This window comes from Choloepus didactylus, chromosome 3, assembly GCF_015220235.1.
Source record: "Choloepus didactylus isolate mChoDid1 chromosome 3, mChoDid1.pri, whole genome shotgun sequence".
Lineage (NCBI taxonomy): Eukaryota > Metazoa > Chordata > Mammalia > Pilosa > Megalonychidae > Choloepus > Choloepus didactylus.
Genome location: NC_051309.1, coordinates 38,358,485 through 38,385,481, shown reverse-complemented (window position 1 = coordinate 38,385,481; position 26,997 = coordinate 38,358,485). Strand labels below are relative to the sequence as shown.

At 38.4% G+C, this 26,997-nt stretch overlaps 1 pseudogene; it reads left to right on the top strand.

The window, feature by feature from the left end:
• The first annotated feature begins 15,396 nt into the window (after positions 1–15,396).
• LOC119530238 lies at positions 15,397–26,572 on the top strand (annotated as a pseudogene).
• Positions 26,573–26,997: the final 425 nt, after the last annotated feature.

Below are 26,997 nucleotides of genomic sequence, written 5' to 3'. Positions count from 1 at the left end.
TTGATGAATTGACCCTTTTATTAATATATAGTGTCCTTCTTTGTCTCTTTTAATTGTTTTACTTTTGAAGTCTACTTTGTCTGATATTAATATGCTACTCCTGCTTTTTTCTGGTTGCTGTTTGCATGAAATATCTTTTTTCAGCCTATCACTTTCAGCCTATTTTTGTCCTTGTGCCTAAGGTGAGTTTCTTGTAGACAGCATATAGATGGGTTCTGTTTTTTAATCCATTCTGCCAGTCTGTGTCTTTTTATTGGGGAGTTTAACCCATTAACATTTAGTGTTATTACTGTAAGGGCAGTAATTTCTTCTATCATTTTGTCTTTTGGACTTTATATGTCATGTCTTATTTTTCCCTCTCTCTCTTTTTACCCTTCCTCATACTCTTCATTTCTACACTCTTCTCCAAACTTCTTTCTCCTGTCTTCTCCTATCAGCCTGTAGCATTTCCTTTAGTATTTCCTGTAGCACTGGTCTCATATTCATGAACTCTCTCAGTGTCTGTTTGTCTGAAAATATTTTAATCTCTCCTTCATTTTTTTTTTTTTCAAGAGTTAACGGCCCTTTATTTTATTTTATTATTTTTTTTAATCATCATTTTATTGAGATATATTCACATACCACGCAGTCATACAAAACAAATTGTACTTTCGATTGTTTACAGTACCATTACATAGTTGTACATTCATCACCTAAATCAATCCCTGACACCTTCATTAGCACACACACAAAAATAACAAGAATAATAATTAGAGTGAAAAAGAGCAATTGAAGTAAAAAAGAACACTAGGTACCTTTGTCTGTTTGTTTGCTTCCCCTACTTTTCTACACATCCATCCATAAACTAGACAAAGTGGAGTTTGGTCCTTATGGCATTCCCAATCCCACTGTCACCCCTCATAAGCTACATTTTTATACAACTGTCTTCGAGATTCATGGGTTCTGGGTTGTAGTTTAATAGTTTCAGGTATCCACCACCAGCTACCCCAATTCTTTAGAACCTAAAAAAGGTTGTCTAAAGTGTGCGTAAGAGTGCCCACCAGAGTGATCTCTCGGCTCGTTTTGGAATCTCTCTGCCACTGAAGCTTATTTCATTTCCTTTCACATCCCCCTTTTGGTCAAGAAGATGTTCTCCATCCCACGATGCCGGGTCTACATTCCTCCCCGGGAGTCATATTCCACGTTGCCAGGGAGATTCACTTCCCTGGGTGTCTGATCCCACGTAGGGGGGAGGGCAGTGATTTCACCTTTCAAGTTGGCTTAGCCAGAGAGAGAGGGCCACATCTGAGCAACAAAGAGGCATTCAGGAGGAGACTCTTAGGCACAAATACAGGGAGGCCTAGCCTCTCCTTTGCAGCAACCGTCTTCCCAAGGGTAAAACTTATGGTAGAGGGCTCAACCCATCAAACCACCAGTCCCCTATGTCTGTGGTCATGTTAGCAACCATGGAGGTGGGGTAAGCAAATACCCCTGCATTCTCCACAGGCTCCTCAAGGGGGCACTACATCTTTTTTTTTTTTTTCCTTGTTTGTCTTTTTTCTTTTTTTTTTTTTTAACTTTCCCTTCTTTTTTCAAATCAACTGTATGAAAAAAAAAGTTAAAAAGAAAACAAACATACAATAAAAGAACATTTCAAAGAGACCATAGCAAGGGAGTAAGAAAAAGACAACTAACCTAAGATAACTTCTTAACTTCCAACATGTTCCTACTTTACCCCAAGAAAGTTACATAATATAGCAACATTTCAGTGAACTTGTTCCTACTACATCCATCAGAAATTAACAGACCATAGTCATTTCTGGGCATCCCCAGAACGTTAAATAGCTTATCTGTTCTTCTTGGATTATTGTTCCCCCTTCCTTAATTGCTCTCTACTGCTAGTTCCCCTACATTCTACATTATAAACCATTTGTTTTACATTTTTCAAAGTTCACATTAGTGGTAGCATATAATATTTCTCTTTTTGTGCCTGGCTTATTTCGCTCAGCATTATGTCTTCAATGTTCATCCATGTTGTCATATGTTTCACCAGATCGTTCCTTCTTACTGCCGCGTAGTATTCCATCGTGTGTATATACCACATTATATTTATCCACTCATCTGTTGAAGGACATTTGGGTTGTTTCCATCTCTTGGCAATTGTGAATAATGCTGCTATGAACATTGGCGTGCAGATATCTGTTCGTGTCACTGCTTTCCGATCTTCCGGGTATATACCGAGAAGTGCAATCGCTGGATCGAATGGTAGGTCTATATCTAGTTTTCTAAGGAACTGCCAGACTGACTTCCAGAGTGGCTGAACCATTATACAGTCCCACCAACAATGAATAAGAGTTCCAATTTCTCCACATCCCCTCCAGCATTTGTAGTTTCCTGTTTGTTTAATGGCAGCCATTCTAACCGGTGTTAGATGGTATCTCATTGTGGTCTTAATTTGCATCTCTCTAATAGCTAGTGAAGCTGAACATTTTTTCATGTGTTTCTTGGCCATTTGTATTTCCTCTTCAGAGAACTGTCTTTTCATATCTTTTGCCCATTTTATAATTGGGCTGTCTGTACTATTGTCATTGAGTTGTAGGATTTCTTTGTATATGCAAGATATCAGTCTTTTGTCAGATACATGGTTTCCAAAAATTTTTTCCCATTGAGTTGGCTGCCTCTTTACCTTTTTGAGAAATTCCTTTGAGGTGCAGAAACTTCTAAGCTTGAGGAGTTCCCATTTATCTATTTTCTCTTTTGTTGCTTGTGCTTTGGGTGTAAAGTCTAGGAAGTGGCCTCCTAATACAAGGTCTTGAAGATGTTTTCGTACATTATCTTCTAGGAGTTTTATGGTACTTTCTTTTATATTGAGATCTTTGGTCCATTTTGAGTTAATTTTTGTGTAGGGGGTGAGGTAGGGGTCCTCTTTCATTCTTTTGGATATGGATATCCAACTCTCCCAGCCCCATTTGTTGAAAAGACCATTATGGCTCAGTTCGGTGACTTTGGGGGCCTTATCAAAGATCAGTCGGCCATAGATCTGAGGGTCTATCTCTGAATTCTCAATTCGATTCCATTGATCTATATGTCTATCTTTGTGCCAGTACCATGCTGTTTTGGCAACTGTGGCTTTATAATAAGCTTCAAAGTCAGGGAGTGTAAGTCCTCCCACTTCGTTTTTCTTTTTTAGAGTGTCTTTAGCAATTCGAGGCATCTTCCCTTTCCAAATAAATTTGATAACTAGCTTTTCCAAGTCTGCAAAGTAGGTTGTTGGAATTTTGATTGGGATTGCATTGAATCTGTAGATGAGTTTGGGTAGAATTGACATCTTAATGACATTTAGCCTTCCTATCCATGAACATGGAATATTTTTCCATCTTTTAAGGTCCCCTTCTATTTCTTTTAGTAGAGTTATGTAGTTTTCTTTGTATAGGTCTTTTACATCTTTGGTTAAGTTTATTCCTAGGTACTTGATTTTTTTAGTTGCTATTGAAAATGGTATCTTTTTCTTGAGTGTCTCTTCAGTTTGTTCATTTCTAGCATATAGAAACATTACTGACTTATGTGCATTAATCTTGTATCCCGCTACTTTGCTAAATTTGTTTATTAGCTCTAGTAGGTGTATCGTTGATTTCTCAGGGTTTTCTAGATATAAGATCTTATCATCTGCAAACAATGACAGTTTTACTTCTTCTTTTCCAATTTGGATGCCTTTTATTTCTTTGTCTTGCCGGATTGCCCTGGCTAGCACTTCCAGCACAATGTTGAATAACAGTGGTGACAGCGGGCATCCTTGTCTTGTTCCTGATCTTAGAGGGAAGGCTTTCAGTCTCTCACCATTGAGTACTATGCTGGCTGTGGGTTTTTCATATATGCTCTTTATCATGTTGAGGAAGTTTCCTTTAATTCCTACCTTTTGAAGTGTTTTTATCAAAAACGGATGTTGGATTTTGTCAAATGCTTTTTCAGCATCTATTGAGATGATCAATTGATTTTTCCCTTTTGAGTTTTTAATGTGTTGTAATACATTGATTGTTTTTCTTATGTTGAACCATCCTTGCATGCCTGGAATGAACCCCACTTGGTCATGGTGTATGATTTTTTTAATGTGTCTTTGGATTCGATTTGCAAGTATTTTGTTGAGGATTTTTGCATCTATATTCATTAGGGAGATTGGCCGGTAGTTTTCCTTTTTTGTAGCATCTTTGCCTGATTTTGGTATTAGATTGATGTTAGCTTCATAAAATGAGTTAGGTAGTGTTCCATTTTTTTCAATGTTTTGAAAGAGTTTGAGTAAGATTGGTGTCAGTTCTTTCTGGAAAGTTTGGTAGAATTCCCCTGTGAAGCCATCTGGCCCTGGGCATTTATTTGTGGGAAGATTTTGATGACTGATTGGATCTCTTTGCTTGTGATGGGTTGGTTGAGGTCTTCTATTTCTTCTCTGGTCAGTCTAGGTTGTTCATATGTTTCCAGGAAATTGTCCATTTCTTCTACATTATCCAGTTTGTTGCCATACAGTTGTTCATAATATCCTCTTATAATTTTTTTAATTTCTTCAGGATCTGCAGTTATGTCACCTTTTTCATTCATTATTTTGTTTATATGGGTCTTCTCTCTTTTTGATTTTGTCAGTCTAGCTAGGGGCTTGTCAATCTTGTTGATCTTCTCAAAGAACCAACTTTTGGTGATATTTATCCTTTCTATTGTTTTTTTGTTCTCTATGTCATTTATTTCTGCTTTAATCCTTGTTATTTCTTTTCTTGTACTTGGTTTAGGATTGGTTTGCTGTTCATTTTCTAGCTTCTTCAGTTGATCCATTAGTTCTTTGATTTTGGCTCTTTCTTCCTTTTTAATATATGCGTTTAGTGCTATAAATTTTCCCCTTAGCACTGCTTTTGCTGCATCCCATAGGTTTTGGTATGTTGTGTTCTCATTTTCATTCGTCTCTATATATTTAGCAATTTCTCTTGCTATTTCTTCTTTAACCCACTGATTGTTTAGGAGTGTGTTGTTTAACCTCCAGGTATTTGTGAATTTTCTAAGTCTCTGATGGTTATTGACTTCTAATTGTATTCCGTTGTGGTCAGAGAATGTGCTTTGAATAATTTCAATCTTTTTAAATTTATTGAGGCTTGTTTTATGTCCCAGCATATGATCTATTCTGGAGAAAGTTCCGTGAGCACTAGAAAAGTATGTGTATCCTGGTGATTTGGGATGTAATGTCCTGTAGATGTCTGTTAAATCTAATTCATTTATCAGATTGTTTAGGTTTTCAATTTCCTTATTGGTCTTCTGTCTGGTTGATCTATCTATAGGAGAGAGTGATGTGTTGAAGTCTCCCACAATTATTGTGGAAACATCAATTGCTTCCTTTAGTTTTGCCAATGTTTCTCTCATGTATTTTGTGGCACCTTGATTGGGTGCATAGACATTTACGATTGTTATTTCTTCTTGCTGAATTGCCCCTTTTATTAGTATGTAGTGGCCTTCTTTGTCTCTCAAAACATCCCTGCATTTGAAGTCTATTTTATCTGAGATTAATATTGCTACACCTGCTTTCTTTTGGCTGTAGCTTGCATGAAATATTTTTTTCCATCCTTTCCCTTTCAGTTTCTTTGTGTCCCTGTGTCTAAGATGAGTCTCTTGTATGCAACATATTGATGGTTCATTTTTTTTGATCCATTCTGTGAATCTATATCTTTTAATTGGGGAGTTTAATCCATTTACATTCAACGTTAAAACCGTGAAGGCATTTCTTGAATTGGCCATCTTATCCTTTGGATTATGTTTGCCATATTTTTCCCTCTCTCTATTAATATCCTTTATTGTACCCATACCGAATCTCTTTAGTACTGAACCTTTCTCCAAGTCTCTCTGTCCTGTCTTTGTTTCTCTGTCTGTAGGGCTCCCTTTAGTATCTCCAGTAGGGCAGGTCTCTTGTTAGCAAATTCTCTCAGCATTTCTTTGTCTGTGAAAAATTTAAGCTCTCCCTCAAATTTGAAGGAGAGCTTTGCTGGATAAAGTATTCTTGGCTGGAAATTCCTCTCACTCAGAATTTTAAATATATCGTGCCACTGCCTTCTCGCCTCCCTGGTGGCTGCTGAGTAGTCACTACTTAGTCTTATGCTGTTTCCTTTGTATGTGGTGAATTGCTTTTCTCTTGCTGCTTTCAGAACTTGCTCCTTCTCTTCTATGTTTGACAGTGTGATCAGTATATGTCTCGGAGTGGGTTTTTTTGGATTTATTCTATTTGGAGTTCGCTGAGCATTTATGATTTGTGTATTTATGTTGTTTAGAAGATTTGGGAAGTTTTCCCCAACAATTTCTTTGAATACTCTTCCTAGACCTTTACCCTTTTCTTCCCCTTCTGGGACACCAATGAGTCTTATATTCGGACGTTTCATATTATCTATCATATCCCTGAGGTCCATTTCGAGTTTTTCAATTTTTTTCCCCATTCTTTCTTTTATGCTTTCATTTTCCATTCTGTCATCTTCCAGGTCACTGATTCGTTGTTCAACTTCCTCTAGTCTTGTACTATGAGTGTCCAGAATCTTTTTAATTTGGTCAACAGTTTCTTTAATTTCCATAAGATCATCCATTTTTTTATTTAGTCTTACAATGTCTTCATTATGCTCTTCTAGGGTCTTCTTGATTTCCTTCATATCCCGTACTATGGTCTCATTGTTCATCTTTAGTTCTTTGAGTAGCTGCTCTAGGTGTGTCTCTTCTGGTCTTTTGATTTGGGTGCTTGGGCTTGGGTTATCCATATCGTCTGGTTTTTTCATATGCTTTATAATTTTCTGTTGTTTTTGGCCTCGTGGCATTTGCTGACCTTGATAGGGTTCTTTTAGGGTTTGTAGACCAGTTGAAGTCCTTATCTCTAATTTATCAGATCTACAGCTTCGTGGAGTACACTTTCTCTAACTAACCAGCAGGTGGCGTCCACGAGCCACCTGTTCTCCACAAGCCAGATCTCCCCTGCTTAGCCTTTTTGGTGAGTGGGGGAGTGAGTCTTGTGGGGCCCAATTGGTGTCCCAAGCTTGCGTGTGTAGTTGGTGTTGCCTGCCCTGTATGTGGGGCGTGTTTCTGGGCAGTCGGGGAGGGGGGGTGGCCCTAACAATCAAATCTCCCTGATGATCCTAGAGTTTTAAAGCTACTGCAATTGTCTAATCCTTCAGTTCAGTCCTGCCACAGTTTGTCTCTGCCACTGACCCACAAGTCTTTGGTATTGGCGTATGGCTCCTGAGACTTGCAAGTGGGCCCCTCTTCCAGGCTGTGCACCCCGGGTCCTCTGTTGAGGGATGACTGTGCTATGTCACAGGTGAGTGCCGTCCCCCCAGGGCAGTTCTGGGCTGCTGGGCTGTGTTGGGAGGCTCCCAGTCTGCTCAAATGATGGCTGAATGGGGCTCTGTTAATTCACACTGCTCCCCCTTCCCAGCTCTGGGACATTCAGCTGAGGTTGCAGGGAAGGCTAATGTCCACGCCCAGTTTTGTGGTGTGTACCTGTTATTTGAAGCACTTCCGTCACACTGGGTTGTCTGGGGCAGCTCTGGGCTATGGGGCTGGCGATGGGCAGGAGTGTTTCCTGTCCTCCAGGATGGTGGCTGTGAGCGGACACCCCCCTTTTCTTGGGAAGTTGTGTTGTTTAGTGAATTTTCTCAGCCACTGGATTATTGCCTTTTGTCTCAGAGCTCTCTTAGTTCTGCTCTTGACTTGACGTGCCCAAATTTCAATTCTTTGAAGCTTTCTGTATTGAGCTTCTTAGAGTAATTGTTTTAGAAAAAGCAAAAAGGATTTAAAAAAAAAAAAAAAAAAACGGCCCTCCTCAGAGATCTAATGGGTTATTGAAATGCTAATAGACAAAGCAACCAGGGCCATTAAGGAAAGGTGCACAGGGCAGAGAGATCAGCCTTGCTTCGGGATTTGCATATGCGCCTCAAGGCCTGATCTCCGCCCTTCCCCTTTCTGTGTTCACCAGAACTCCAAAAATCCTCTGTTTTTATTTTGGAGTTTTTCGTGTTGTTTTTTTTCTATGCCTGTCTCCTCTCTGCTGGGCTGGCTGCTCTCAGAGTCTCTGGTGTCTGGCCTCAGTCTATCTATGGTTGGAGTTTGAATCAGTAGAATGAGTTTCCGATAAGAGCAGCCACTGCAATTCTCCCTTCTCCTTCCCGGAGCTGACAGCCCCTCCTCCCCCGGGACTGAGCCTGGCAGGGAGGGGCGCGGGTCCCCTGGCCGCAAAAACTTACAGATTTCGCTGATCTCAGCAGTTCCACGTTTTCATGAGTGTTGTATGAAGTATGCCCAAAGACAGATTGCTCTGTGGTGTCCAGTCCACGCAGTTCCTGGCTTTTTACCTACTTTCCTGGAGGAGTAACTAAAACATACAGCTCACCAGTCTGCCTTCTTGCCCCGCCTCTCGTCCTTGATTTTTGAAGGACAGTTTTGCTGGATATAGAATTCTTGGTTGGCAGTTCTTCTCTTTCAGTGTGTTAAAAATATCATACCACTGTCTTCTCACCTCCATGGTTCCTGTGGAGAAATCTGTGCATAGTCTTATTGAGCTTCCCTTGTATGTGATGGAGTGCTTTTCTCTTGCTGCTTGCAGAATTCTCTCTTTGTGTTTGACATTAGACAATCTGATCAGTGTCTTGGAGTACATCTATTGGGGTCTATTCTGTTTGGAGTATGCTGTACTTCTTGAATCTCTAATTTTCCATCTTTCATAAGAGTTGAGAAATTTTCAGTGATTATTTCTTCTATTATTCTTTCTGCCCCTTTCCCCCTCTCTTCTCCCTCTGGGACACCCACAACATATATGCTTGTGCATTTCATGTGCTCACTCAGCTCCCTAAGACCCTGCTCATATTTTTCCATTCTTTTCACCATCTGTTCTTTCATGTGTGTGAATTCAGATGTCTGATCTTCCAATTCACTAATCCTTTCTTCTGCCTGTTCAAATCTACTGTTGTATCCCTCCATTGTCTTTTTCATCTCCTCCATTATGCTGTTCATTCCCATAAGTTCTGTCATTTGTTTTTTCAAGCTTATGAATTCTTCCTTATGGTCATCCAGTGTCCTTCTGATAGCCTTCATCTCTTTTGCTATGTCTTCCCTCAGTTCTTTGACTTGATTTTTGAATTGATTTAGATTTGTTTGAACATCTCCAATTAGTTCTTCCTTCAGCTCATTGAATTGATTTAGCAATATTTGCTTCAACTCCTGTATCTCAGTTGAACTATTAGTTTGTTCCTTTGGCTGATTCATATTTTCTTGTTTCCTAGTATGGCTCATTATCTTAAGCTGTCTAGGCATCTGACTTTCTTGATTAGTTTATTCTGGAGCTTGTTTTCACTCTTTTACCTAGGATTTTCTTGTTGGTTGGCTTTGCTCTCTAACCTTTGGTGTTTAGTTCAGCTTATTCTAGACCTTTAACTTAGATTCTGTTTAGTTGATCAGAGTTTTTCACCTTTTGTTTTTCTGTTTCTTGCCTTGCCTCTATGTAGCCTTTTTGTGTGGTGATCTCCTCAGATATTGCCAGCCCCAGTCAGATTTTCCTAGTCCAGAGAGGCCCAGGTCTCAGGAGGAGGGTATGGAGTTTCCTTGAAAATGAGACCCTCCTGTGAGGCCTTTAGACTCTGTGCTTCTCCTACGCCATCCAGCAGGTGGTGCTTGCCAGCCTGCAGTTCCCCCACCAGTGTAAGGAGGTAGGAAGCCTTTAGTTCTCCAGGTGACCCTAACCCAGTCCAGGGCATGGCTGACTGAAGCTAGTTAACAAATTCCAAACCCTGGGATCTGAGTTCCCCAAAGGGCTGGGAAGTTATTGTGTTTAGTGAATTATGTCCACAATTAGTCTTATTATGTTGTCTCTCAGAGCTATCTTAGCTCTGCTCTTACCTGGGCCCAAATTGCAAATCTGAGGCTTTCTGTAGTGGGCTTCTTAGAGTAATTGTTTTAGAGAAAGAGAAAAAATTAAAAAAAAAAAAAAAAAAAAAGGAAGGGCCTAGTATGGACTATTTACAGTCTTTGCAGAGCTAATGGGCTATTGAAATGCTAAAAGACCAGGAGTTGAGGGTGATTTAGGAGAAATGGAGAAAGCAGACAAGCTGGCTTTTCAAACAAATGCTCTCTCTCCCTGGATTTGCATATGCATTTGATTCTGTTTGAGCCCTGACCTTCTCCATATTATGTTCACCTGACTCCAACAAGTCTCTGTTTCTATTTTGTGTTTTTTTTTTTTTTGGCTGTTTTGCTAGTCCTATCTCCTCTCTGCTGGACTGACTGCTCCCGGATTTTCTGGTGTCTGCTCTCAGCTTATCTATGGCTGCAACTTTTGTTCTCCCTCCTGGTTCCCAGAATGGATGGCCCCTCCTCCCTTGGGATTGTGCCTGGAAGGGAGCTGTGTGGGCCCCCTGGCAGCTAGATCTTACAGATTTCACCGATCTCAGCTGTTCCACAGGTTCAGGAGTGTTGTATGAAGTTTATCCAATCCCAAATTCCTCTGCAATGTATGGTCCACGCAGTTCCTGGCTTTCTACCAACTGCCCTGGTGGAGTAACTACAACCTAGACCTCACCATTCTGCCATCTTGCCCTGCCTCCTCATCATAAGGAGTTTTTATATAACATTTTGAAAAACATGTCATTTCATTTTGATCAGAAGACCATTCTAAATACATTTTACTCATTTGCAATTCCAAGTTTCTGGTACATGAGTAACAAGTGAAGAAATACTTATTAATGTATTTGATACATTAATAGAAGAATTTGGTTGTTTTTAAAGCAACTAAATACTACTATTTTTATATCAGTGTCTTTAGATACCTCACATGAAACATCAGTTAAATAATTCTAATAATGATTCAATTTTCCTTCCAATTTGAAGGAAAGCTATTTGAATTTCATTCTGCTAAAGATGAAGCATCTGTCATTATTGCATACAATATTGTAAGCTTGGTTACAATTGTTGCTTTTACAGTGAAAATAAGAAAAAAACTTTTGTTGAAGAAATTGTCGTGGTAAAATTCAATGCCCCTAATAAAGTAAGAATCCTATGGAGCAGAAATGTACTGAAAATTGTTTGAAGTTCACAAATAATTCATAATTGTGTTCAAAATGCCAATCAAAATGCAAAATAGAAGCTATAATGGTCAAAATTGTATATATACACACATATAAATACACATACAGTTAGAGAAAATGAACTGCCAATTTTTTTGAGACTAAGTTGTTGATGAATACAAAATATAATGTCTACATGGAAGTATGTGCTCTCTTTGCTGCCTGTCACCAACTAACTTTTAGAAATATTTGAGTCTTAGAATAACATCTTTGTAAATCAACCCAACTGTTCTGCAATGATACTGAAAATTTTAAGATGTCTTCTAAATTCAGTTTGACTTTGGTAAAAATCAGTTGGAAACTTTCAACCAAAGTGTTCAATGGTTTGGACACTGTGCAATTGTTGAAAGCAAACCTTTCTAACAGAAAGACTTTTATTTTGTCCCTAAAATACTGATCTGGGGACTGATAACTAAAGTCATGTATAAGATTTATTTTTTAAATTTTGCAATTGCATTTTGGAATCTCTTAACCTGAAGAGTATCTTTTGATGGAGCTCCCACTTTTTATAGGATATATTTATTTTCCATCAATATGGAACACATTTGAAAAAGCCTATGATTTTGCAGCATCTAATGATGAAATGTAGTTTATTTGAAGAGTTTGTTTTGCAAAAAGCTATTTGTCAAAGACAGGTACTCTGAAGGGAGACAAATAATATTAATTATAAAAATATTGGGGCTAGAATATCTATTCATTTTAATACAAAAGTAGAATTTAAAATATTTTCATTTGAGCAAATTGCCTCTCTGTTTACAGGTGCCTGAACACCTACAGAGAGGTTGTCATAGCCATAGGAGTGGACCATCAGATTTGACTTCAAGAAACACTGCTGCAAGGATGGTAGTTGGCTCACAGTTTATAGTTGCCACCCCTGTGGAATTGCTGTAGCATGCATAAGGAGGCCACTTCCTCTGGGGTCATCCCAATGAACAGCTGAGCCTGGTGAGGGTACTAAACTGGGTCATTTCTGCCCAAAGTAGGTCTCCTTCATTGGGCAATCTTTACTTGGAGACTCCTGAGCAGCTTGACCTAGACTTTCTCAGAGTTGTGCTCTTTTTACACAATCCTGCTCCCTTCAATCTCTCCTTGTACAGGTATCAGATCCACATCATTGTTTAGATACTCTGGCTTCTTCTGATATTTGTTCCCTTTACCCTTAACAAACATGTTCCTCAGTAAATCTCTTGCACATATAATTGCATCTTGACATTTGCCTTTCAGAGTGTTCAAACTGAAGAGTTAATTGAAAGTGACACAAATTTCAAAACCTTTTAACTATAAGTTGCAATTTTGAAGATTTCAGGAAGTTTTAAGAAAACAAAGATAAGATTATATTGAAAAGATACATTCTTCTGAAAAATACAGCATTAGAGAAGTAAGACTAAGAAGCTCTTTAAAGTATGTTAATATGTTCAGAGAATAATTATTCTAGTCTGTTTTCTACTTTAATTTACAATAGGATATCAATAAAAGGTTATTTAAAATTTTTGCATTTATATACGCTAACATCTTTTTTCAAAATAATGTTTCTGAAAATAGTTTTAAGAAGAACTATTAAATAGATCCACCATAAAACACAATAAATTTTCAGTCAAAAAAATTAAATATTTCAAAAGGCATATTCTTTCCATTGTTTTTAGCTAGCACTCTATTTGCATTCAGAGTATTCCCTACTATCTGTAGGGAACTGATCATGATCACGTTGGCCATTTATGCAAAAGGGATATGTGCCAGTTTGGATACATTAAGTGCTCCAGAAAAACCATATTCTTTAATGCAGTCTTGTGGGGGCAGACTGATTAGTCTGTTGATTAGGGTGATACCACTGATGGAATTATTTCCATGGAGGTATAGACCTCACTGAGTCAGGGTGAGTCTTGATTAGTTCACTGGACTACTTAAGAGAGCTCCAGAGCTGACCCAGATGTTTGCTGACACTTGGAGATGCTTGGAGTTGTAGACAGAAGGACATTTGGAGGTGCTAAGCTAAGAGAAAAAGTCCAGAGTTGTCCCAGAGAAATTAAGAGAAGATCCCCCAGATGTGTAGAGAGAAATGCCCTGAGAGAAAGAAACAAGGATGCACAGAAGCTGAGAGGGAGGAGCTGAAACACAACCCAGGACCAGCAGGCACCTTTCTTCAGACTTTTAGCCTCTCTTCAGTGAAGGTATCCTCTTGATGGTGCCTTAGTTTGGACACTTTTATGTCCTTCAAACTGTAAATTTGTAACCTAATAAACCCCCTTTATAAAAGCCAATCCATTTCTGGTATTTTGCATAATGGCAGCTCTAGCAAACCGAAACAAGCTATGAAAATTTTAAAGTGGTGTATTGGTTAAAATAGATTAAATTATTTGTGGTAACATACAACCCAATATTGCAGTGGCTTTAAACAACAACCAGCAGTGTACTTTCTAACTAAAAAATATTTCCTTCTTATTTTTCCTTCATTTCTCAGTTCCATCTTTCCTTTACATATTCAAATATGAATTTATTGTCTCCTTTATTCATTGTCTTATATTCTGAGCTGGAGACCTACAGAAGGAGCAGTCTACAAGGTATGAGAAATGTCCCCCACACAAGCTCCAAAATAAAAACATAAACAACCTTCCAAGATAGTTTATGACCAAGTACCAAATGCTAGTATGGGAAATACATTATATATGTATTCAAAAAAACATTTACTGAACAGTGTGCCAGTTTGAATGTACTGTGTCCCCAAATGCCATTATCTTTGATGTAGTCTTGTGGGGCAGACATTTTGGTGCTGATTAGATTTGCTTGGAATATGCCCCACCCAGCTGTGGGTGATGACTCTGATGAGATATTCCCATGGAGGTGTGGCCCCACCCATTCAGGGTGGGCTTTGATCAGTGGAGCCATACAAATGAGCTGACTCAAAGAGAAGGAACTCAGTGCAGCTGTGAGTGACGTTTTGAAGAGGAGCAAGCTTGCTAGAGAGGAACGTCCTGGGAGAAAGCCATTTTGAAACCAGAACTTTGGAGCAGACGCCAGCCACATGCCTTCCCAGCTAACAGAGGTTTTCCGGACGCCATTGGCCATCCTCCAGTGAAGGTACCAATTACTGATGTGTTACCTTGGACACTTTATGGCCTTCAGACTGTAACTGTGTAGCCAAATAAACCCCCTTTTTATAAAAGCCAATCCATATCTGGTGTTTTGCATTCCGCAGCATTAGCAAACTGGAACAAACACCTATATGCTCAATTATGTGCTGGGCATTATTCTAGAACTAGGATAGAGGGAGAGAAAGAACATCTCTTTTCTCATGGAGCTTACATTGTAGTTGGGAGAGGTCAATAATAAACAAACAATAAATAAAACTTATAGTTTCTCAGACCTAATAATTGTTATGTGGTCCAGGAAAGTCTCAGTTAAAGGTAATATTTGAGGTAAAGGTAACAAGGAGGTAAAGGAAGGTAAAGGTAAGGGTAACAAGGAGGTAAAGGATCAAGCCATATATGTATCTGGATGATACAGAGATAACAGCTATATTTGGAATATAAAAGTTAGAAGGTTGACTGATGGATGTGATTGTGAAAAAATGGAGTTTCCATTTATTGAAATAGAGAACACTGCAGGAAGAACAGGTAGGGGGATCAGGGATTTGTATTTAAACCTATGAATTTTGAGACAGCTTCTGGGCATCCAAGGACTTCTGTTGAAAAGCAAGTTAGATTTATCTGTTTGGAATTCTAGGGTAAGGTTGTGGTTATAGAAATAAATGAGAAATTCATTAACATATAGATGATATTTAAAATCAAGGAACTGGATGAAATCACCTTAGGGTGTAAGTGTTGAAAATGAATAGAAGTGTTTGCTGAATGGGTCCATGGTCACGTCAACATTTGGAAGTTGGGACAATTAGGAGATAGTAGCAACAGGAAACTAAGAAGGAAAGACTGTGAAGAAGGAGGAAAACCAAAAGAGGATGGTGTGTTTTAAGGATGAATAATGAACTTTGTCAAGTGCTGCTGATAGGTCAAGAAGGATAAGAACTGAAACCGATCACTGGAATTAGCAACCAAGAGCCATTGGTAATCTTGTTTCAGTGGAAATGGTCTAAACTATAGGGGTTTGAAAGAAAATGGGTGAAGAAAAGTTAAAAACTGTTATTATATATAGGCATTTGAGGGAGTACAGAGAGGAAGCAGTAGATGGAGGGTAATGGTGGGTAAAGAGTATTTATTTTTTAGGATGGGAGATATTTGCAGCTGGGACTGATTCAGTGGAGGCAAAGAAATTTAGAAAGGCAAGGGGAACAGAGTCAAGTAGGATGGAGACTTTAGAAGTGGCAATTCATGCTACAGGAGGGATAGAGAACCTGCACCATCTCCTAGAAGCTGATAATTTTCTGTTTCCTAAGCATGCAAGAAGTTAGTCAAAGGATAATTTCCCTGCTTTGATATAAACTCAGAGAAAGCAACCAATCAGCATCCCCACCATTAAAAAAATCCTGTTCACAAATGGAGCTGGTATCTTCTTTCACCTGTTTCTTTTTCCATTCCCATTCCTCAGCCTTTTATTAGATCCAAGGCTGATATTTACCGTCTTCATTTCCTTGCCCCTGAGTTGAAAGCTACATAGTGAAGTTAATATTATATCTGAGAGCACTGATATATAAGTGAAAAATTCTGTACTATTTTTATATTTTTGCTGCTTCTTTAAGCCTTAAATATTTTAGAATGAATATTTTAGAGCATGCTTTATTTATGACTGCTCTTCTATCCTGTATTATGGGGTATAAATAGACTTAGATATAACGTATCTGTATTTGTATTATACTGTTCCCACTTTTAGCAGTATAAACTATGGCAAACTACTTAGTCATGCTAAACCACAATTTCTTCAATTTTAAAATGGGCGTAGTATTTCCTGATTCACCAAATTAATATAAAGATTTATTAATTAATTCAATAATAAGCATTCACTTAAGTAGAGTTTTTGCCAAGTCTGCTTATATAAAATAAAATTCTAAAAATTTCGTTATCTCTGGTGAACTCAGTTATTGGGGAACTTATGACCCACATTATCATCATCATTATTGGAAGTTCCATATAATTTCGAATTCTGAATTTCTGAAGTCCAGATATCATACTTCTCAGTTATTCTTTGGTGTTCAAAATATCATTATATGTTGAGGTTAATAATAATTAAGCTATATGAAACTAAATGTAAGATCTGTATATGCAGAGAACCAGAGCTTTGGTTTTCATAGAGGTCATCGTGGTTGTTTCCTCAACATTCATTCCTATGGGTTGTGGTTGAGATAGAACTGAACCCCAGCTTTAAAGTGCATTATTTAATTAGAGTTCATACAAATTAATCAGGAGAATCCTATTTTCCATGACACAATGAGCTCATGGTGTTTCCTCATGCATAGGTCTCAGTTGAAGGTTAGTATAATCAACACAAATCTCATCATATTTGATGGGGAGAACATTGTGGTGTGCAGATATCATAATTGAAATTGAACTATAATTTTACTGTCAAAGATGCCCTCTTGAGACTCAATTCTGTATTCACAATGTGGCAGAGCTAAGAGAATTGCAGAGAAAATTAAAAAACTATATTCAAAACTACCTCTCCTCTGGACTTTTCAGTAATATAGAGAAGCCAATAAATTTCTTAAAGTAGTTTGAGTTTTGTGTCCTATCACTTCAGCAAAAACATCCTAATTAATTCACTGTGGCAATCAACAATGAAGGAAATGCTGGCTCATCTTCTCAGGCATCATTTTTGAATGTAGCCACTTGCCAACTTCCAAACAAAACTCTAATCCCTATGCGGCTCACAACATGTCCAGGAATTTTCTCTGCAAATACACCAGGCATAGCTTTTCATTATGAAATTGATTTCTTATGCAAGTAGAGGAAACTAATTTATATTAAGCCACAGTCTACGTTAACTAAAACTTTTTGTATAAGATATTTTTAAATTCAGTTTTGTGGTGATGTATTCCCATATCATACAATCATCCATAATGTACAATCAGCTGTTCATAGTACCATCATATAGTTGTGCATTCATCACCTCAAAGTAGTATTTGATCATTTTCCTTATGCCAGAAAAGTAAAAATAAGAATAAAAAATAGAAGTAAAAAAGAACACCCAAATCATCCCCCCACCCTATTTTTTATTTAGCTTTTGTCCCCATTTTTCTACTCATCCATTCATACACTGGATAAAGGGAGTGCGATCCACGTGGCTTTCACAATCACACTGCCATCCCTTGTAAGCTACATTGTTATACAATCATCTTCAAGAGTTAAGGCCACTGGGTTGCAGTCTGACAGTTTCAGGTATTTACTTCTAGCTATTCCAATACATTAAAAAGGGTTATCTATATAGTGCATAAGAGTGCCCACCAGAGTGACCTCTCAACTCCATTTGGAATCTCTCAGCCACTGAAACTTTATTTCGTCTCATTTTGTGTCCCCCTTTTGGTCAAGAAGATATTCTCAATCCCATGATGTCAGGTCCAGATTCATCCCCGGGAGTCATATCCTGCATTGCCGGGGAGATTTACACCTCCTGGGCATCGGAGGGCAGTGAGATCACCTGCTGAGTTGGGTTAGCTAGAGAGAGAGGGCCACATCTGAACAACAAAGAGGTATGCAGAGGGAGACTCTTAGACACAATTATAAGCAGGTTTAGCCTCTCTTTGCAGTAACAAGCTCCATAAGGGCAAGTACCATGATAGAGGGCTCAGTTGTTTAAGATAATTTTATTCCAGTATGGGTCATGAATCTTTACAGTGCAAAGTCTGTTAAAGATTGAATGATGGGAAATTAGCAATCAAGTCAGAATCACTTACAAAGCTCATACTTCATCATCTGTTTATAATAATTGACAAAAAAATCACTAAGGAATTTTTATGTATTGTGATATGATAAATTATAAATATTCAATGATACCATAATAAGCAAAGACCTATGCTAAATAATATCCAGAAATCAAATGAAAATTTTGTGGATATCTCTTTTCCCAAATTACTTAAAATCTAGTCAGAGATTAAACATTAATGAAACTCATGTGACAAAATGAAAGACAATCTCTAGTTAGCCACTTCATTTTGCCTTAACCTCTAATTCATACAGAAAGATATTGGTTAAAAAAAAAAATCAAGAAATCAGAGAAGGCCTCCCTGATCTTTACTGAGTTGTATTCAGAGATGTTTTTATATGTGGCAGTTAGACAGCATGATGTCATTTATTATCTTAATGATTGAGGTTTCTCATGATCTGTGACCAAGACTCATTCTTAATGACAAAAAACAAGTGCTTTTGTACTTGCAATTGCATATTGGTCATTCTATGTGTGCATGTGTGTTTTGTAGACTGTGGATAGAATCTAGCACATGCTATAGACACTGGCATAATGCTAAGTGTGCTGGTTTGTATATATTATGTCCCTCAGAAAAAGCCATATTCTTTAATGCAATCTTGTGGGGGCAGGCATATTAGTGTTGATTAGGTTGGAACCTATTGATTGAGTGTTTCCCTGGAGATGTGACTCAATCAACTGTGGGCAAGAACTTTGACTGGATAATTTCCATGAAAGTGTTACCCCACCCATTCAGGGTGGGTTTGAATTAAATCACTGCAGCCATATAAAGAGTTCACAGCCAGAAGGAGCTCAGAGCAGAGAAACTGAGGGTGACATTTTGAAGAGGAGCTGCAGCCTAGAGAGGAACATCCTGGGAGAAAGCCATTTTGAAACCAGAACTCCAGAGCAGATGTCAGCCATGTGCCTTCCCAGCTAACAGGTTTTCTGGACACCATTGGCCATCCTCCAGTGAAGGTCCCCTATTCTCGGTGCCTTACCTTGGATACTTAGTGGCCTTAAGACTGTAACTTTGTAACCAAATAAACCTCCTTTGTAAAAGACAATCCGTTTCTGGTATTTTGCATAATGGCAGCATTCGCAAACTGGAACACTAACTAAAGTTCTGAGCTACCACTTGAGACTTAATACATTGTAGGAAAGGTATTTCACATTGGTAAGTTGACTTCTGGAAGGATCCATTGTTGGAGTCAAAAGAGTTGAAAATTTGGAATCAAAAAAACTCCAGATTTTTTCCCAGCTCTCCAAATCAGTAATTTTGTGGACTGCTCTGAGTTTTTAGTTTTCTAATATATAAAGTGGGAATAGTATAATATGTATGCTATGTACAAAAATTTGGTGGTAATTATGTTTCCACATAAAATACAGAGTATAAAATATTTGTAAGATGCACATATTTATAGGAATATTAGTTATTATTGCTGTCCACATGAAGAAGTTTCCAGATTTCTAATTTAATAGCTGGGGTGAAACTACTTTCTGGTAAAAGATAGATATGATAGAATAGAAAACTACAAGAAACTTGGTCATTGATGACTAACTTTTGTGCAAAGTTGCCTACCCAATAGGATGCCTCAGCTAAAATCCATAACAAAAAGTTCTTTTTTTAATACTAAAAAGAAAATAAATTCCTCGTTCTTCGTATTTAATAAAAAATCTCTACACATAGTTGCTTCTAAAATATCAGCAAATGTTGAAAGTTCAACTGGTTGGAGATGTGAAGATTATATGCAGGAAAGTTTCACATATAACAAAAGGAACCAAATCCTAACTGTGTGGAAGAGTGCAGCACAAGCAGTGACCTTCTTGTTTCCAATTTTTGAAGTCATTTCTGTTTAGCACTGTCAAAAAATACAACACAATTCCTAGAAATATCAGAAAAGATGATATAAGAACCAAAACCAGGGTAGAGCCCCTGATCACATATCTCCTTCTCAAACTGAACACTTCTGATAAATGTGCAATTTTGAAAACCAGGTTTAGAAAGAGGAACCACAAGTTATAGTCTTTCCATAAATCAACCTTCTATAAACAGAGAATTTTAGACATTATCTAAATGAAGTGTTAAAATCCTGATAACATGACTCAAACAAGTTCAAGAATGTATAGGTCTCTGCTAAAAAATTATAGAAAATTGCATGTTTGTCCCCACCTACACTCTGTACTCATTGCTGTTAAATCTAAATCTAAGAACCAAACAGTGCTTTTACAAAATTTTGATGCATTATAATTTGTCTTCTCTTATTTCCCTGAAATCTATTCTAATATCTATATGAAGAAGAAAAACAGAAGGCAGAGGGAGATGACAGCAGATTTTTTTTTTATTATTTACACACCATGAATTATTGCTTTTTTATAATAAAATATGTTTGTAAAGGAAAATTGATTTTCTTTGGAAAGAAGATGTTTACTGTTATATTTCACTTAAACTACAAAGCATAGTGAATGATGGACAATTCACTGAGAACTATTCTGGGGGATTTAAATGACTAGTTTACCTGCGTTATCATCTAATTTATTCTCCATTGATTTATTTTAGTCATTTTTAAACATTGCTTATATCCATAAACAGGATGGGCTTATCACATAATGTTGAGGGATCACACAATTCTGGATAATACCAAAATATGTTAAGGTTATTACACAGAGAGGAATTCTGTACACATTTCCATCACAGTAACAACAAGAAAAATATGCATATCCCTTTTCTGTGAAGAAAATATATCTTTGCCCTGTTTTTGTCATTTCAAAGTGACATAAGTTCAACTAGGTAATGCTGATTCGAATCTTCCAAGAGGAGAATTATTTCCATGAAGAATGTTAGCGTTAATAAGACAGAATTTCTATCTGAAGTTAAGCTGAGTTTCTCTAAACAGATAATGTTTCTTACACCTTCTTAATTAATCATGGTGCTTATGATGTTTATGACTGAAATTCCATTCAAGTTTGGAGGAAGATTAGTAGAATACATCATAAACATTGCTAAGACTGCAGAATGAGAACACTTGCAGTTATCACTACATTTCATTGACAGCTGGAGATAGGAAATATACAATTATTCTGTTGGTAAGAACATTTCTAACTTTCTAACAGATGCATATATCAGGTACTCATGTTCAGTATCCATGCTGTAATCACTCATTGAATATCTTCTATGTGTCTATCCCTTTGCTAAAGTGTGTTGACAACGCAAAATAAGAGTAAGAAGTGGAAGGTGGATAAAGGGAGCCAAAAACAGGGAAATTATCATGCTGGAATTGTGCCTTATGATATAAAGAAAGTCTTATTTTACCTTTTGAAGACTTTTATTATAGCCCAGTATGCTTATAGTTTTCCCAAACTACATAATCAGCATTTGTAGTATTTATATTGGTTGCCATATGTTCTAGTTTGCTAATGCTGCCAGAATGCAAAACACCAGAGATGGATTGGCTTTTATAAAGGGTGCTTATTTGGTTACACAGTTACAGTCTTAAGGCCATAAAGGGTCCAAGCTAACACATCAGCAATCGGGTACCTTTGCTGGATGATGGCCAATGGTGCCCAGAAAACCTCTGTTAGCTGGGAAGGCACGTGACTGGCATCTCCTCCAAAGTTCTGGTTTCAAAATGGCTGTCTCCCAGGACGTTCCTCTCTAGGCTGCAGTTCCTCAAAAATGTTACTCTTAGTTGCACTTAAGGTATTTGTCCTCTCTTAGCTTCTCTGGAGCAAGAGTCTGCTTTCAATGGCCGTCTTCAAACTGTCTCTCATCTGCAGCTCCTGTGCTTTCTTCAAAGTGTACCTCTTGGCTGTAGTTCCTCTTCAAAAAGTCACTGTCAGCTGCAGTCACTCTGTTTGTCAGCTCATTTATATGGCTCCAGTGATTTAATTTAGACCCACCCTGAATGGGTGGGGTAACCCTTCCATGGAAATTATCCAATCAGAGTCATCATCCACAGTTGGGTGGGCTGATCTCCACGGAAATACTCAAAGAATTACAATCTAATCAACACTGATAACGTCTGCCCACACAAGATTACATCAAAGATAATGACGTTTGGGGGACATAACACATTCAAACCAGCACACCATATTTCTATTTAGGAGCATTGTCACACCAGGGTGCAGAATTCTTGATAATACCATTTTATTCTTCTCTTCTAACCCTGTTACATGTAACACAGTGCTGAGCACTAACTGAGTGTTCAGTAAATTTTTGTTAGATTAAATTTGGTATATATCATCCCAACTTGACATCAATGTAAATATAGTAAATTGAAAGTAATTCTACCTCCATTCCAGGCTGTAGAATCTGCAATTCTTCTATCAGAGCATTTTTTGAATGACATCATTGGCATGCTTCAGTCCAAAGGAAGCCCCCACCAGCATTTCACTGAGTCTTAGACTGGCAAGGACAGGTGGTCAGAGCATAAATAGAACTAGAACATTTATAACAGAGAATTTTTCCAGATTCTTTGAATCCAAGCTGACACAAACCAAAAACAAAATGCAAATAAAATAAAAACATGTTGTGTTATTGTAAGTTTTAAAGCAGTGTTTACCTTAGATTTTCCAAATAAGGGTATCATGTTGCATTCTAGTTGGAAGGAATGTGGGGCTTAATATCAAATGTGCATAGCACTTAAGATTGACACTACATCAGTTGTTCCTGTCAAAGATGGAGTGGATAAGCCAGGCCCTGCCAACCCCACTTGCAGCTATCTCTAGGCTTGCACCTTTTTTGTAAGAACAAGGGTAGGAAGCTCTCTTTTCTTGAGTTTTAAAGATATTCAATTCACAATAGCCAAATAAAAGAGGGTAAAACCCAAGCGTCCATCAATAGATCAATAGATAAACAAAATATGGTATATACATACCATGGACTATTATTCAACCATAAAATGTAATGAAATTCTTACACATGCTACAACATGGACACCATGTTGAACGAAAAAGCCAGACACAAAAGGATTAATATTGTGTGATCCCATTACTACAATAAGTAAATTCATAGCGAAAGAAAGTCGAGTAGAGTTTACCAGGGCCCAGAAGAAAAGAGGAATGTTGAGCTACTGCTTAATAGTCACAGAGTTTCTGTTTGGAGTCATGAAAAAGTCTTGGTAATGGATGGTGGTGATGGTAGCACAGCACTGTGAATGCTGTTAAGTCTACTGAAGTGTGCACTTAAAAATGCTTAAAATAGGAAATTTTGTCACTACAATAAAAATAAAAGTATTATTATCAGAATAGCTCATAATTTCTTAAAACTTATACTATTGATTTCTTCAGGCAAGGTTAAGAATAACAAATTATGTAAGCAAACAATTTATTATTTTCATTTGCTTTTAAGCAAAGCATAATTTACACCCTACAAAATTATGTATTATTTTCTATATGATTCCAGGAAATATATGAATATTGCATTGCACTATTTGTCTTCAAGTGAGCCCAAATATTTCCTAATTATTAAAATTTAATCAGTCATGGAGAAGAGGTAATGTTTCTTGATTCAAAAACATTGCACGTAACTTTAGTATGATATTGATGTGTATGACTAATAAATGACTGTTCAAAAATCTGAGAAAATGCGTTCAAAGTTTCACTGGCAAAATCAAAAGTGTATTTCTTTAAGGGCCTAGAAAAGTGTTGGACAGTTTCCTCATTTAATTTGGCCTAGGAGATTCATGTAATTTGGCGGATGCTGATTCCATTTCTGCTTTCAGGAATGGAGCATATGATCACAGATAAACCCTATCAAAGCATTTCAATCTCTGGCCAGTGTGATTAGCTCATGAAGAACATAAGACAACCTAATTGTAGTAAATCTCATAATTTGGCTGGATATTTTGGGAAGATAATTTCCCATTTCTGCAGAATGTGAGAGCAGAATTGTGCAGCCAGATAGGATTTTGAGACCATGTGGATAATTCTACACAATAGAAGATAAAGTGCAAGAGAGAGTAGAGACAAGAAAAAAAGGTTGGGTCCTGGCTTGGTGACATCACTGTGGTCCTGGCCCAAGCCTCACCAAAAGCTAAAACTCAGGAAAAGTTTTGAATTGTGCTTGCTGTTATTGAAGCAGCAAGCATCCAAACAGAAATATTACCATTATATTTTTTATTCATGGATGAAATACGTTTATGATTCTATTTTAATGGTACTAAATGCATTTGGAAGGTCCTTCTGTAATTACACAAATTTCTAAGCACTGGGACTACTTAGCTATGACTAGAAATTACCTCTCTTGATGTAATTACCCTTCATTTACTTCACTTACCATTTCCCTGGCCAATGTCTCAAAACACCTCAGCTAGTAAATAGCTTTTCTGTGAAAATATTCCTCTGCATTTGCATACATTTGAAAATTGTATATGTAGTTTTGAATGTAGTCAAGGTAGTTTCTTTTCTGTGTTACATCTCAGAGCCTTTCAGTACACTAACACACGAAGTAAAGCCACAGGAGAGAAATTTAGGTTCAACAGTCTAATGTAAACACCACCTTTTATTAAGGCATCCTTATTAATGTCTTCTAGAGCAGATGACAAGATGATTTATCCTGTAAACACCTTGCCTTTAATAATTTTAATAATTTTAATCTCTGTGATCTTGATGTTTCAAGGGACATTGTTTTGCTATGTGATATGCATGTAGTAATGAGTTGTAGTATAATGGGCTTTATTTAGAGTTTAAAAGATAATTTACTTATGTTAATTTTCCGTTATATGTTCACACTTTGCTAGGCAAAGTTGGAGGTGTTTGTGCAAAGATAACAGTGAAGAGAAAGGATACTGTTGTTAGATGTGTTTGTCAAAGTGCTATTGCTATCACCAGTGGTGGAGTAGACACTAAAGGAAACAGAATACGGTATCTATAAAGGATTCACTGCAGAAGAGTGCATTACATAACCAATTAGAAAGAGAAGGGTGCATCTTGAAATACAGAGGTAATTTTAAGTTTGAACAAATCATTTTAAATTATAACTATTTTCATCATAGTATTTTTTTTTTTAATTCAGTTTTATTGAAATATGTTCACAAACCATACAGTCATCCATGGTATACAATCAACTGTTCACAGTATGATCATATAGTTATGCATTCATCACCACAATCTATTTCTGAACATTTTCCTTACATCAGAAAGAATCAGAATAAGAATAAAAAATAAAAGTGAAAAGAGAATACCCAAACCATCCCCCCATCCCACCCTATTTGTCATTTAGTTTTTACTCCCATTTTTCTACTGATTTTTTTTCAATTTTTTAACTTTGTTTATCAAAAAATTAAAAACAAACATCATAGTATTTTTAAATAATGGATTTAGTTTAGGGATGAAAGAAAAGATGGACATTTTGGTTTATTCTTTTTTGATCAATTAGTTTGCGTTAAGTACTTATTCTCTGCTACAAGCTGTGAGGGATCTAAAGAAATGTGCTGGTTTCACCATGCTCTTGAGAAATTTAAATTATATTGGTAAAAGGAGATTGATGGTCACAAAACTATAAGAGATCAATATCCACTCAGTAAGAGCTGAAGGATTCAAGCCATGGGGAAAAAAAAAAAATAAATAAATAAACACATACACACACGCACACACACACACGAACACACAAACACCCTGGTCCTTTTTAATTGGAAAGCCTTTTCAGGGTGGGTGGGAGCGGACAACATGAATTGAGTAGTGGAAAATGGATAGCAGTTAGGCAGAGGACATTATCTCATTTCATGCTGGAAAAATCTTCCAGATATTCTGAAGCATGTAGATAGTAAATCATTAGAAAGGTTATTTGTGTATATTAAACATGAAGGACACATACAGGATGTGTATACTCTTTGCTTACAAACTGTTCAAGTTGAGCAGGGCCGTCTTCCGCGGGCGGGCTCGACCTGCGCGGCCCTCACCCGCGCCCCGCTGGGGCCCCTGGTGCTGGCGCTGGGCGGCGCAGCGGCCAGGCTAGGCTCGGTGCTCTTCACCCTCCGGAGAGCCCACTGCGGCCGCGACCGGGAGCGGCGCTGGGACCAGGACGAGGCCTGGCGGGGCGCAGAGCCTGCCTGCCTGCCTCCCGGAGTGGGACCAGTGGGACCCGGAGGACGAGGAGCCGGCGCTGGAGAAGCTGGAGCAGCGCGAGGTGCTGGTGTTGGGGCTGGATGGCTCCGGGAAAAGCACGCTCCTGCGGGTGCTGTTGGGGAAGCCGCCTCTGGAAGGCCACGTCCCCACCTGGGGCTTCAACTCCGTGCGGCGGCCCACCAAAGACTTCGAGGTGGACCTGCTGGAGATCGGCGGCAGCCAGAGCCTGCCCTTCTACTGGAAGGAGTTTGTGAGTGAGGTGGACGTGCTGGTTGTTCGTGGTGGACTCATCTGACCGCCTTCGGTTGCCAAGGGCCTGACGGGAGCTGCACAAGCTGCTGGATAAAGATCCCGACCTGCCTGTCGTCATCGTGGCCAACAAGCAGGACCTGAACGGGGCCATGAGCGTGGTGGAGCTGCAGCGGGAACTGGGCCTGCAGGCTGTTGACAGCCAGCGGGAGGTCTTCCTTCTGGCAGCCAGCACTGCTCCTGCAGGGCCTGGCTTTGGCGATCCTGGCACTGCGCACATCTGGAGGCTGCTTTTGGAACTTCTCTCCTAGGCTGGAACCCACCTGCCCACTGCCCAGGCCTGCAGACCACAGTCTGCTGTTCCTGCTTCTTCATCACCAGCCCGGCCTAGGGTAGGACCAAGAACTCCACGGAAGCCTCCCTGTTGGAGGGTTGTGTCTGGCCCATTCAAGGCTGGAATGAGGTTCCCGCTCTCCCTGGTGAAGACACCCCCTTCTCTGACCTGCACAGTGAGATGCTCAGTGGGCTCGTCCTCCACCACTGTAGGTCGCAATAGTTGAAGGACCAGTGGAGGTGTCAGAAGCACCCCAGGAACCTCAAAGTCTCCCACTCTGACCTGTTCCCTCCTGGTGATGTGTGCTCTTCTCACTTGGGTAGGTTCTGGGCAGTCCCCAGTGAGCCCAGACCTCCCAGTCCTGCCTTGTGCTCCAGTCCCCAGCTCTGCCTAACTTGCTTG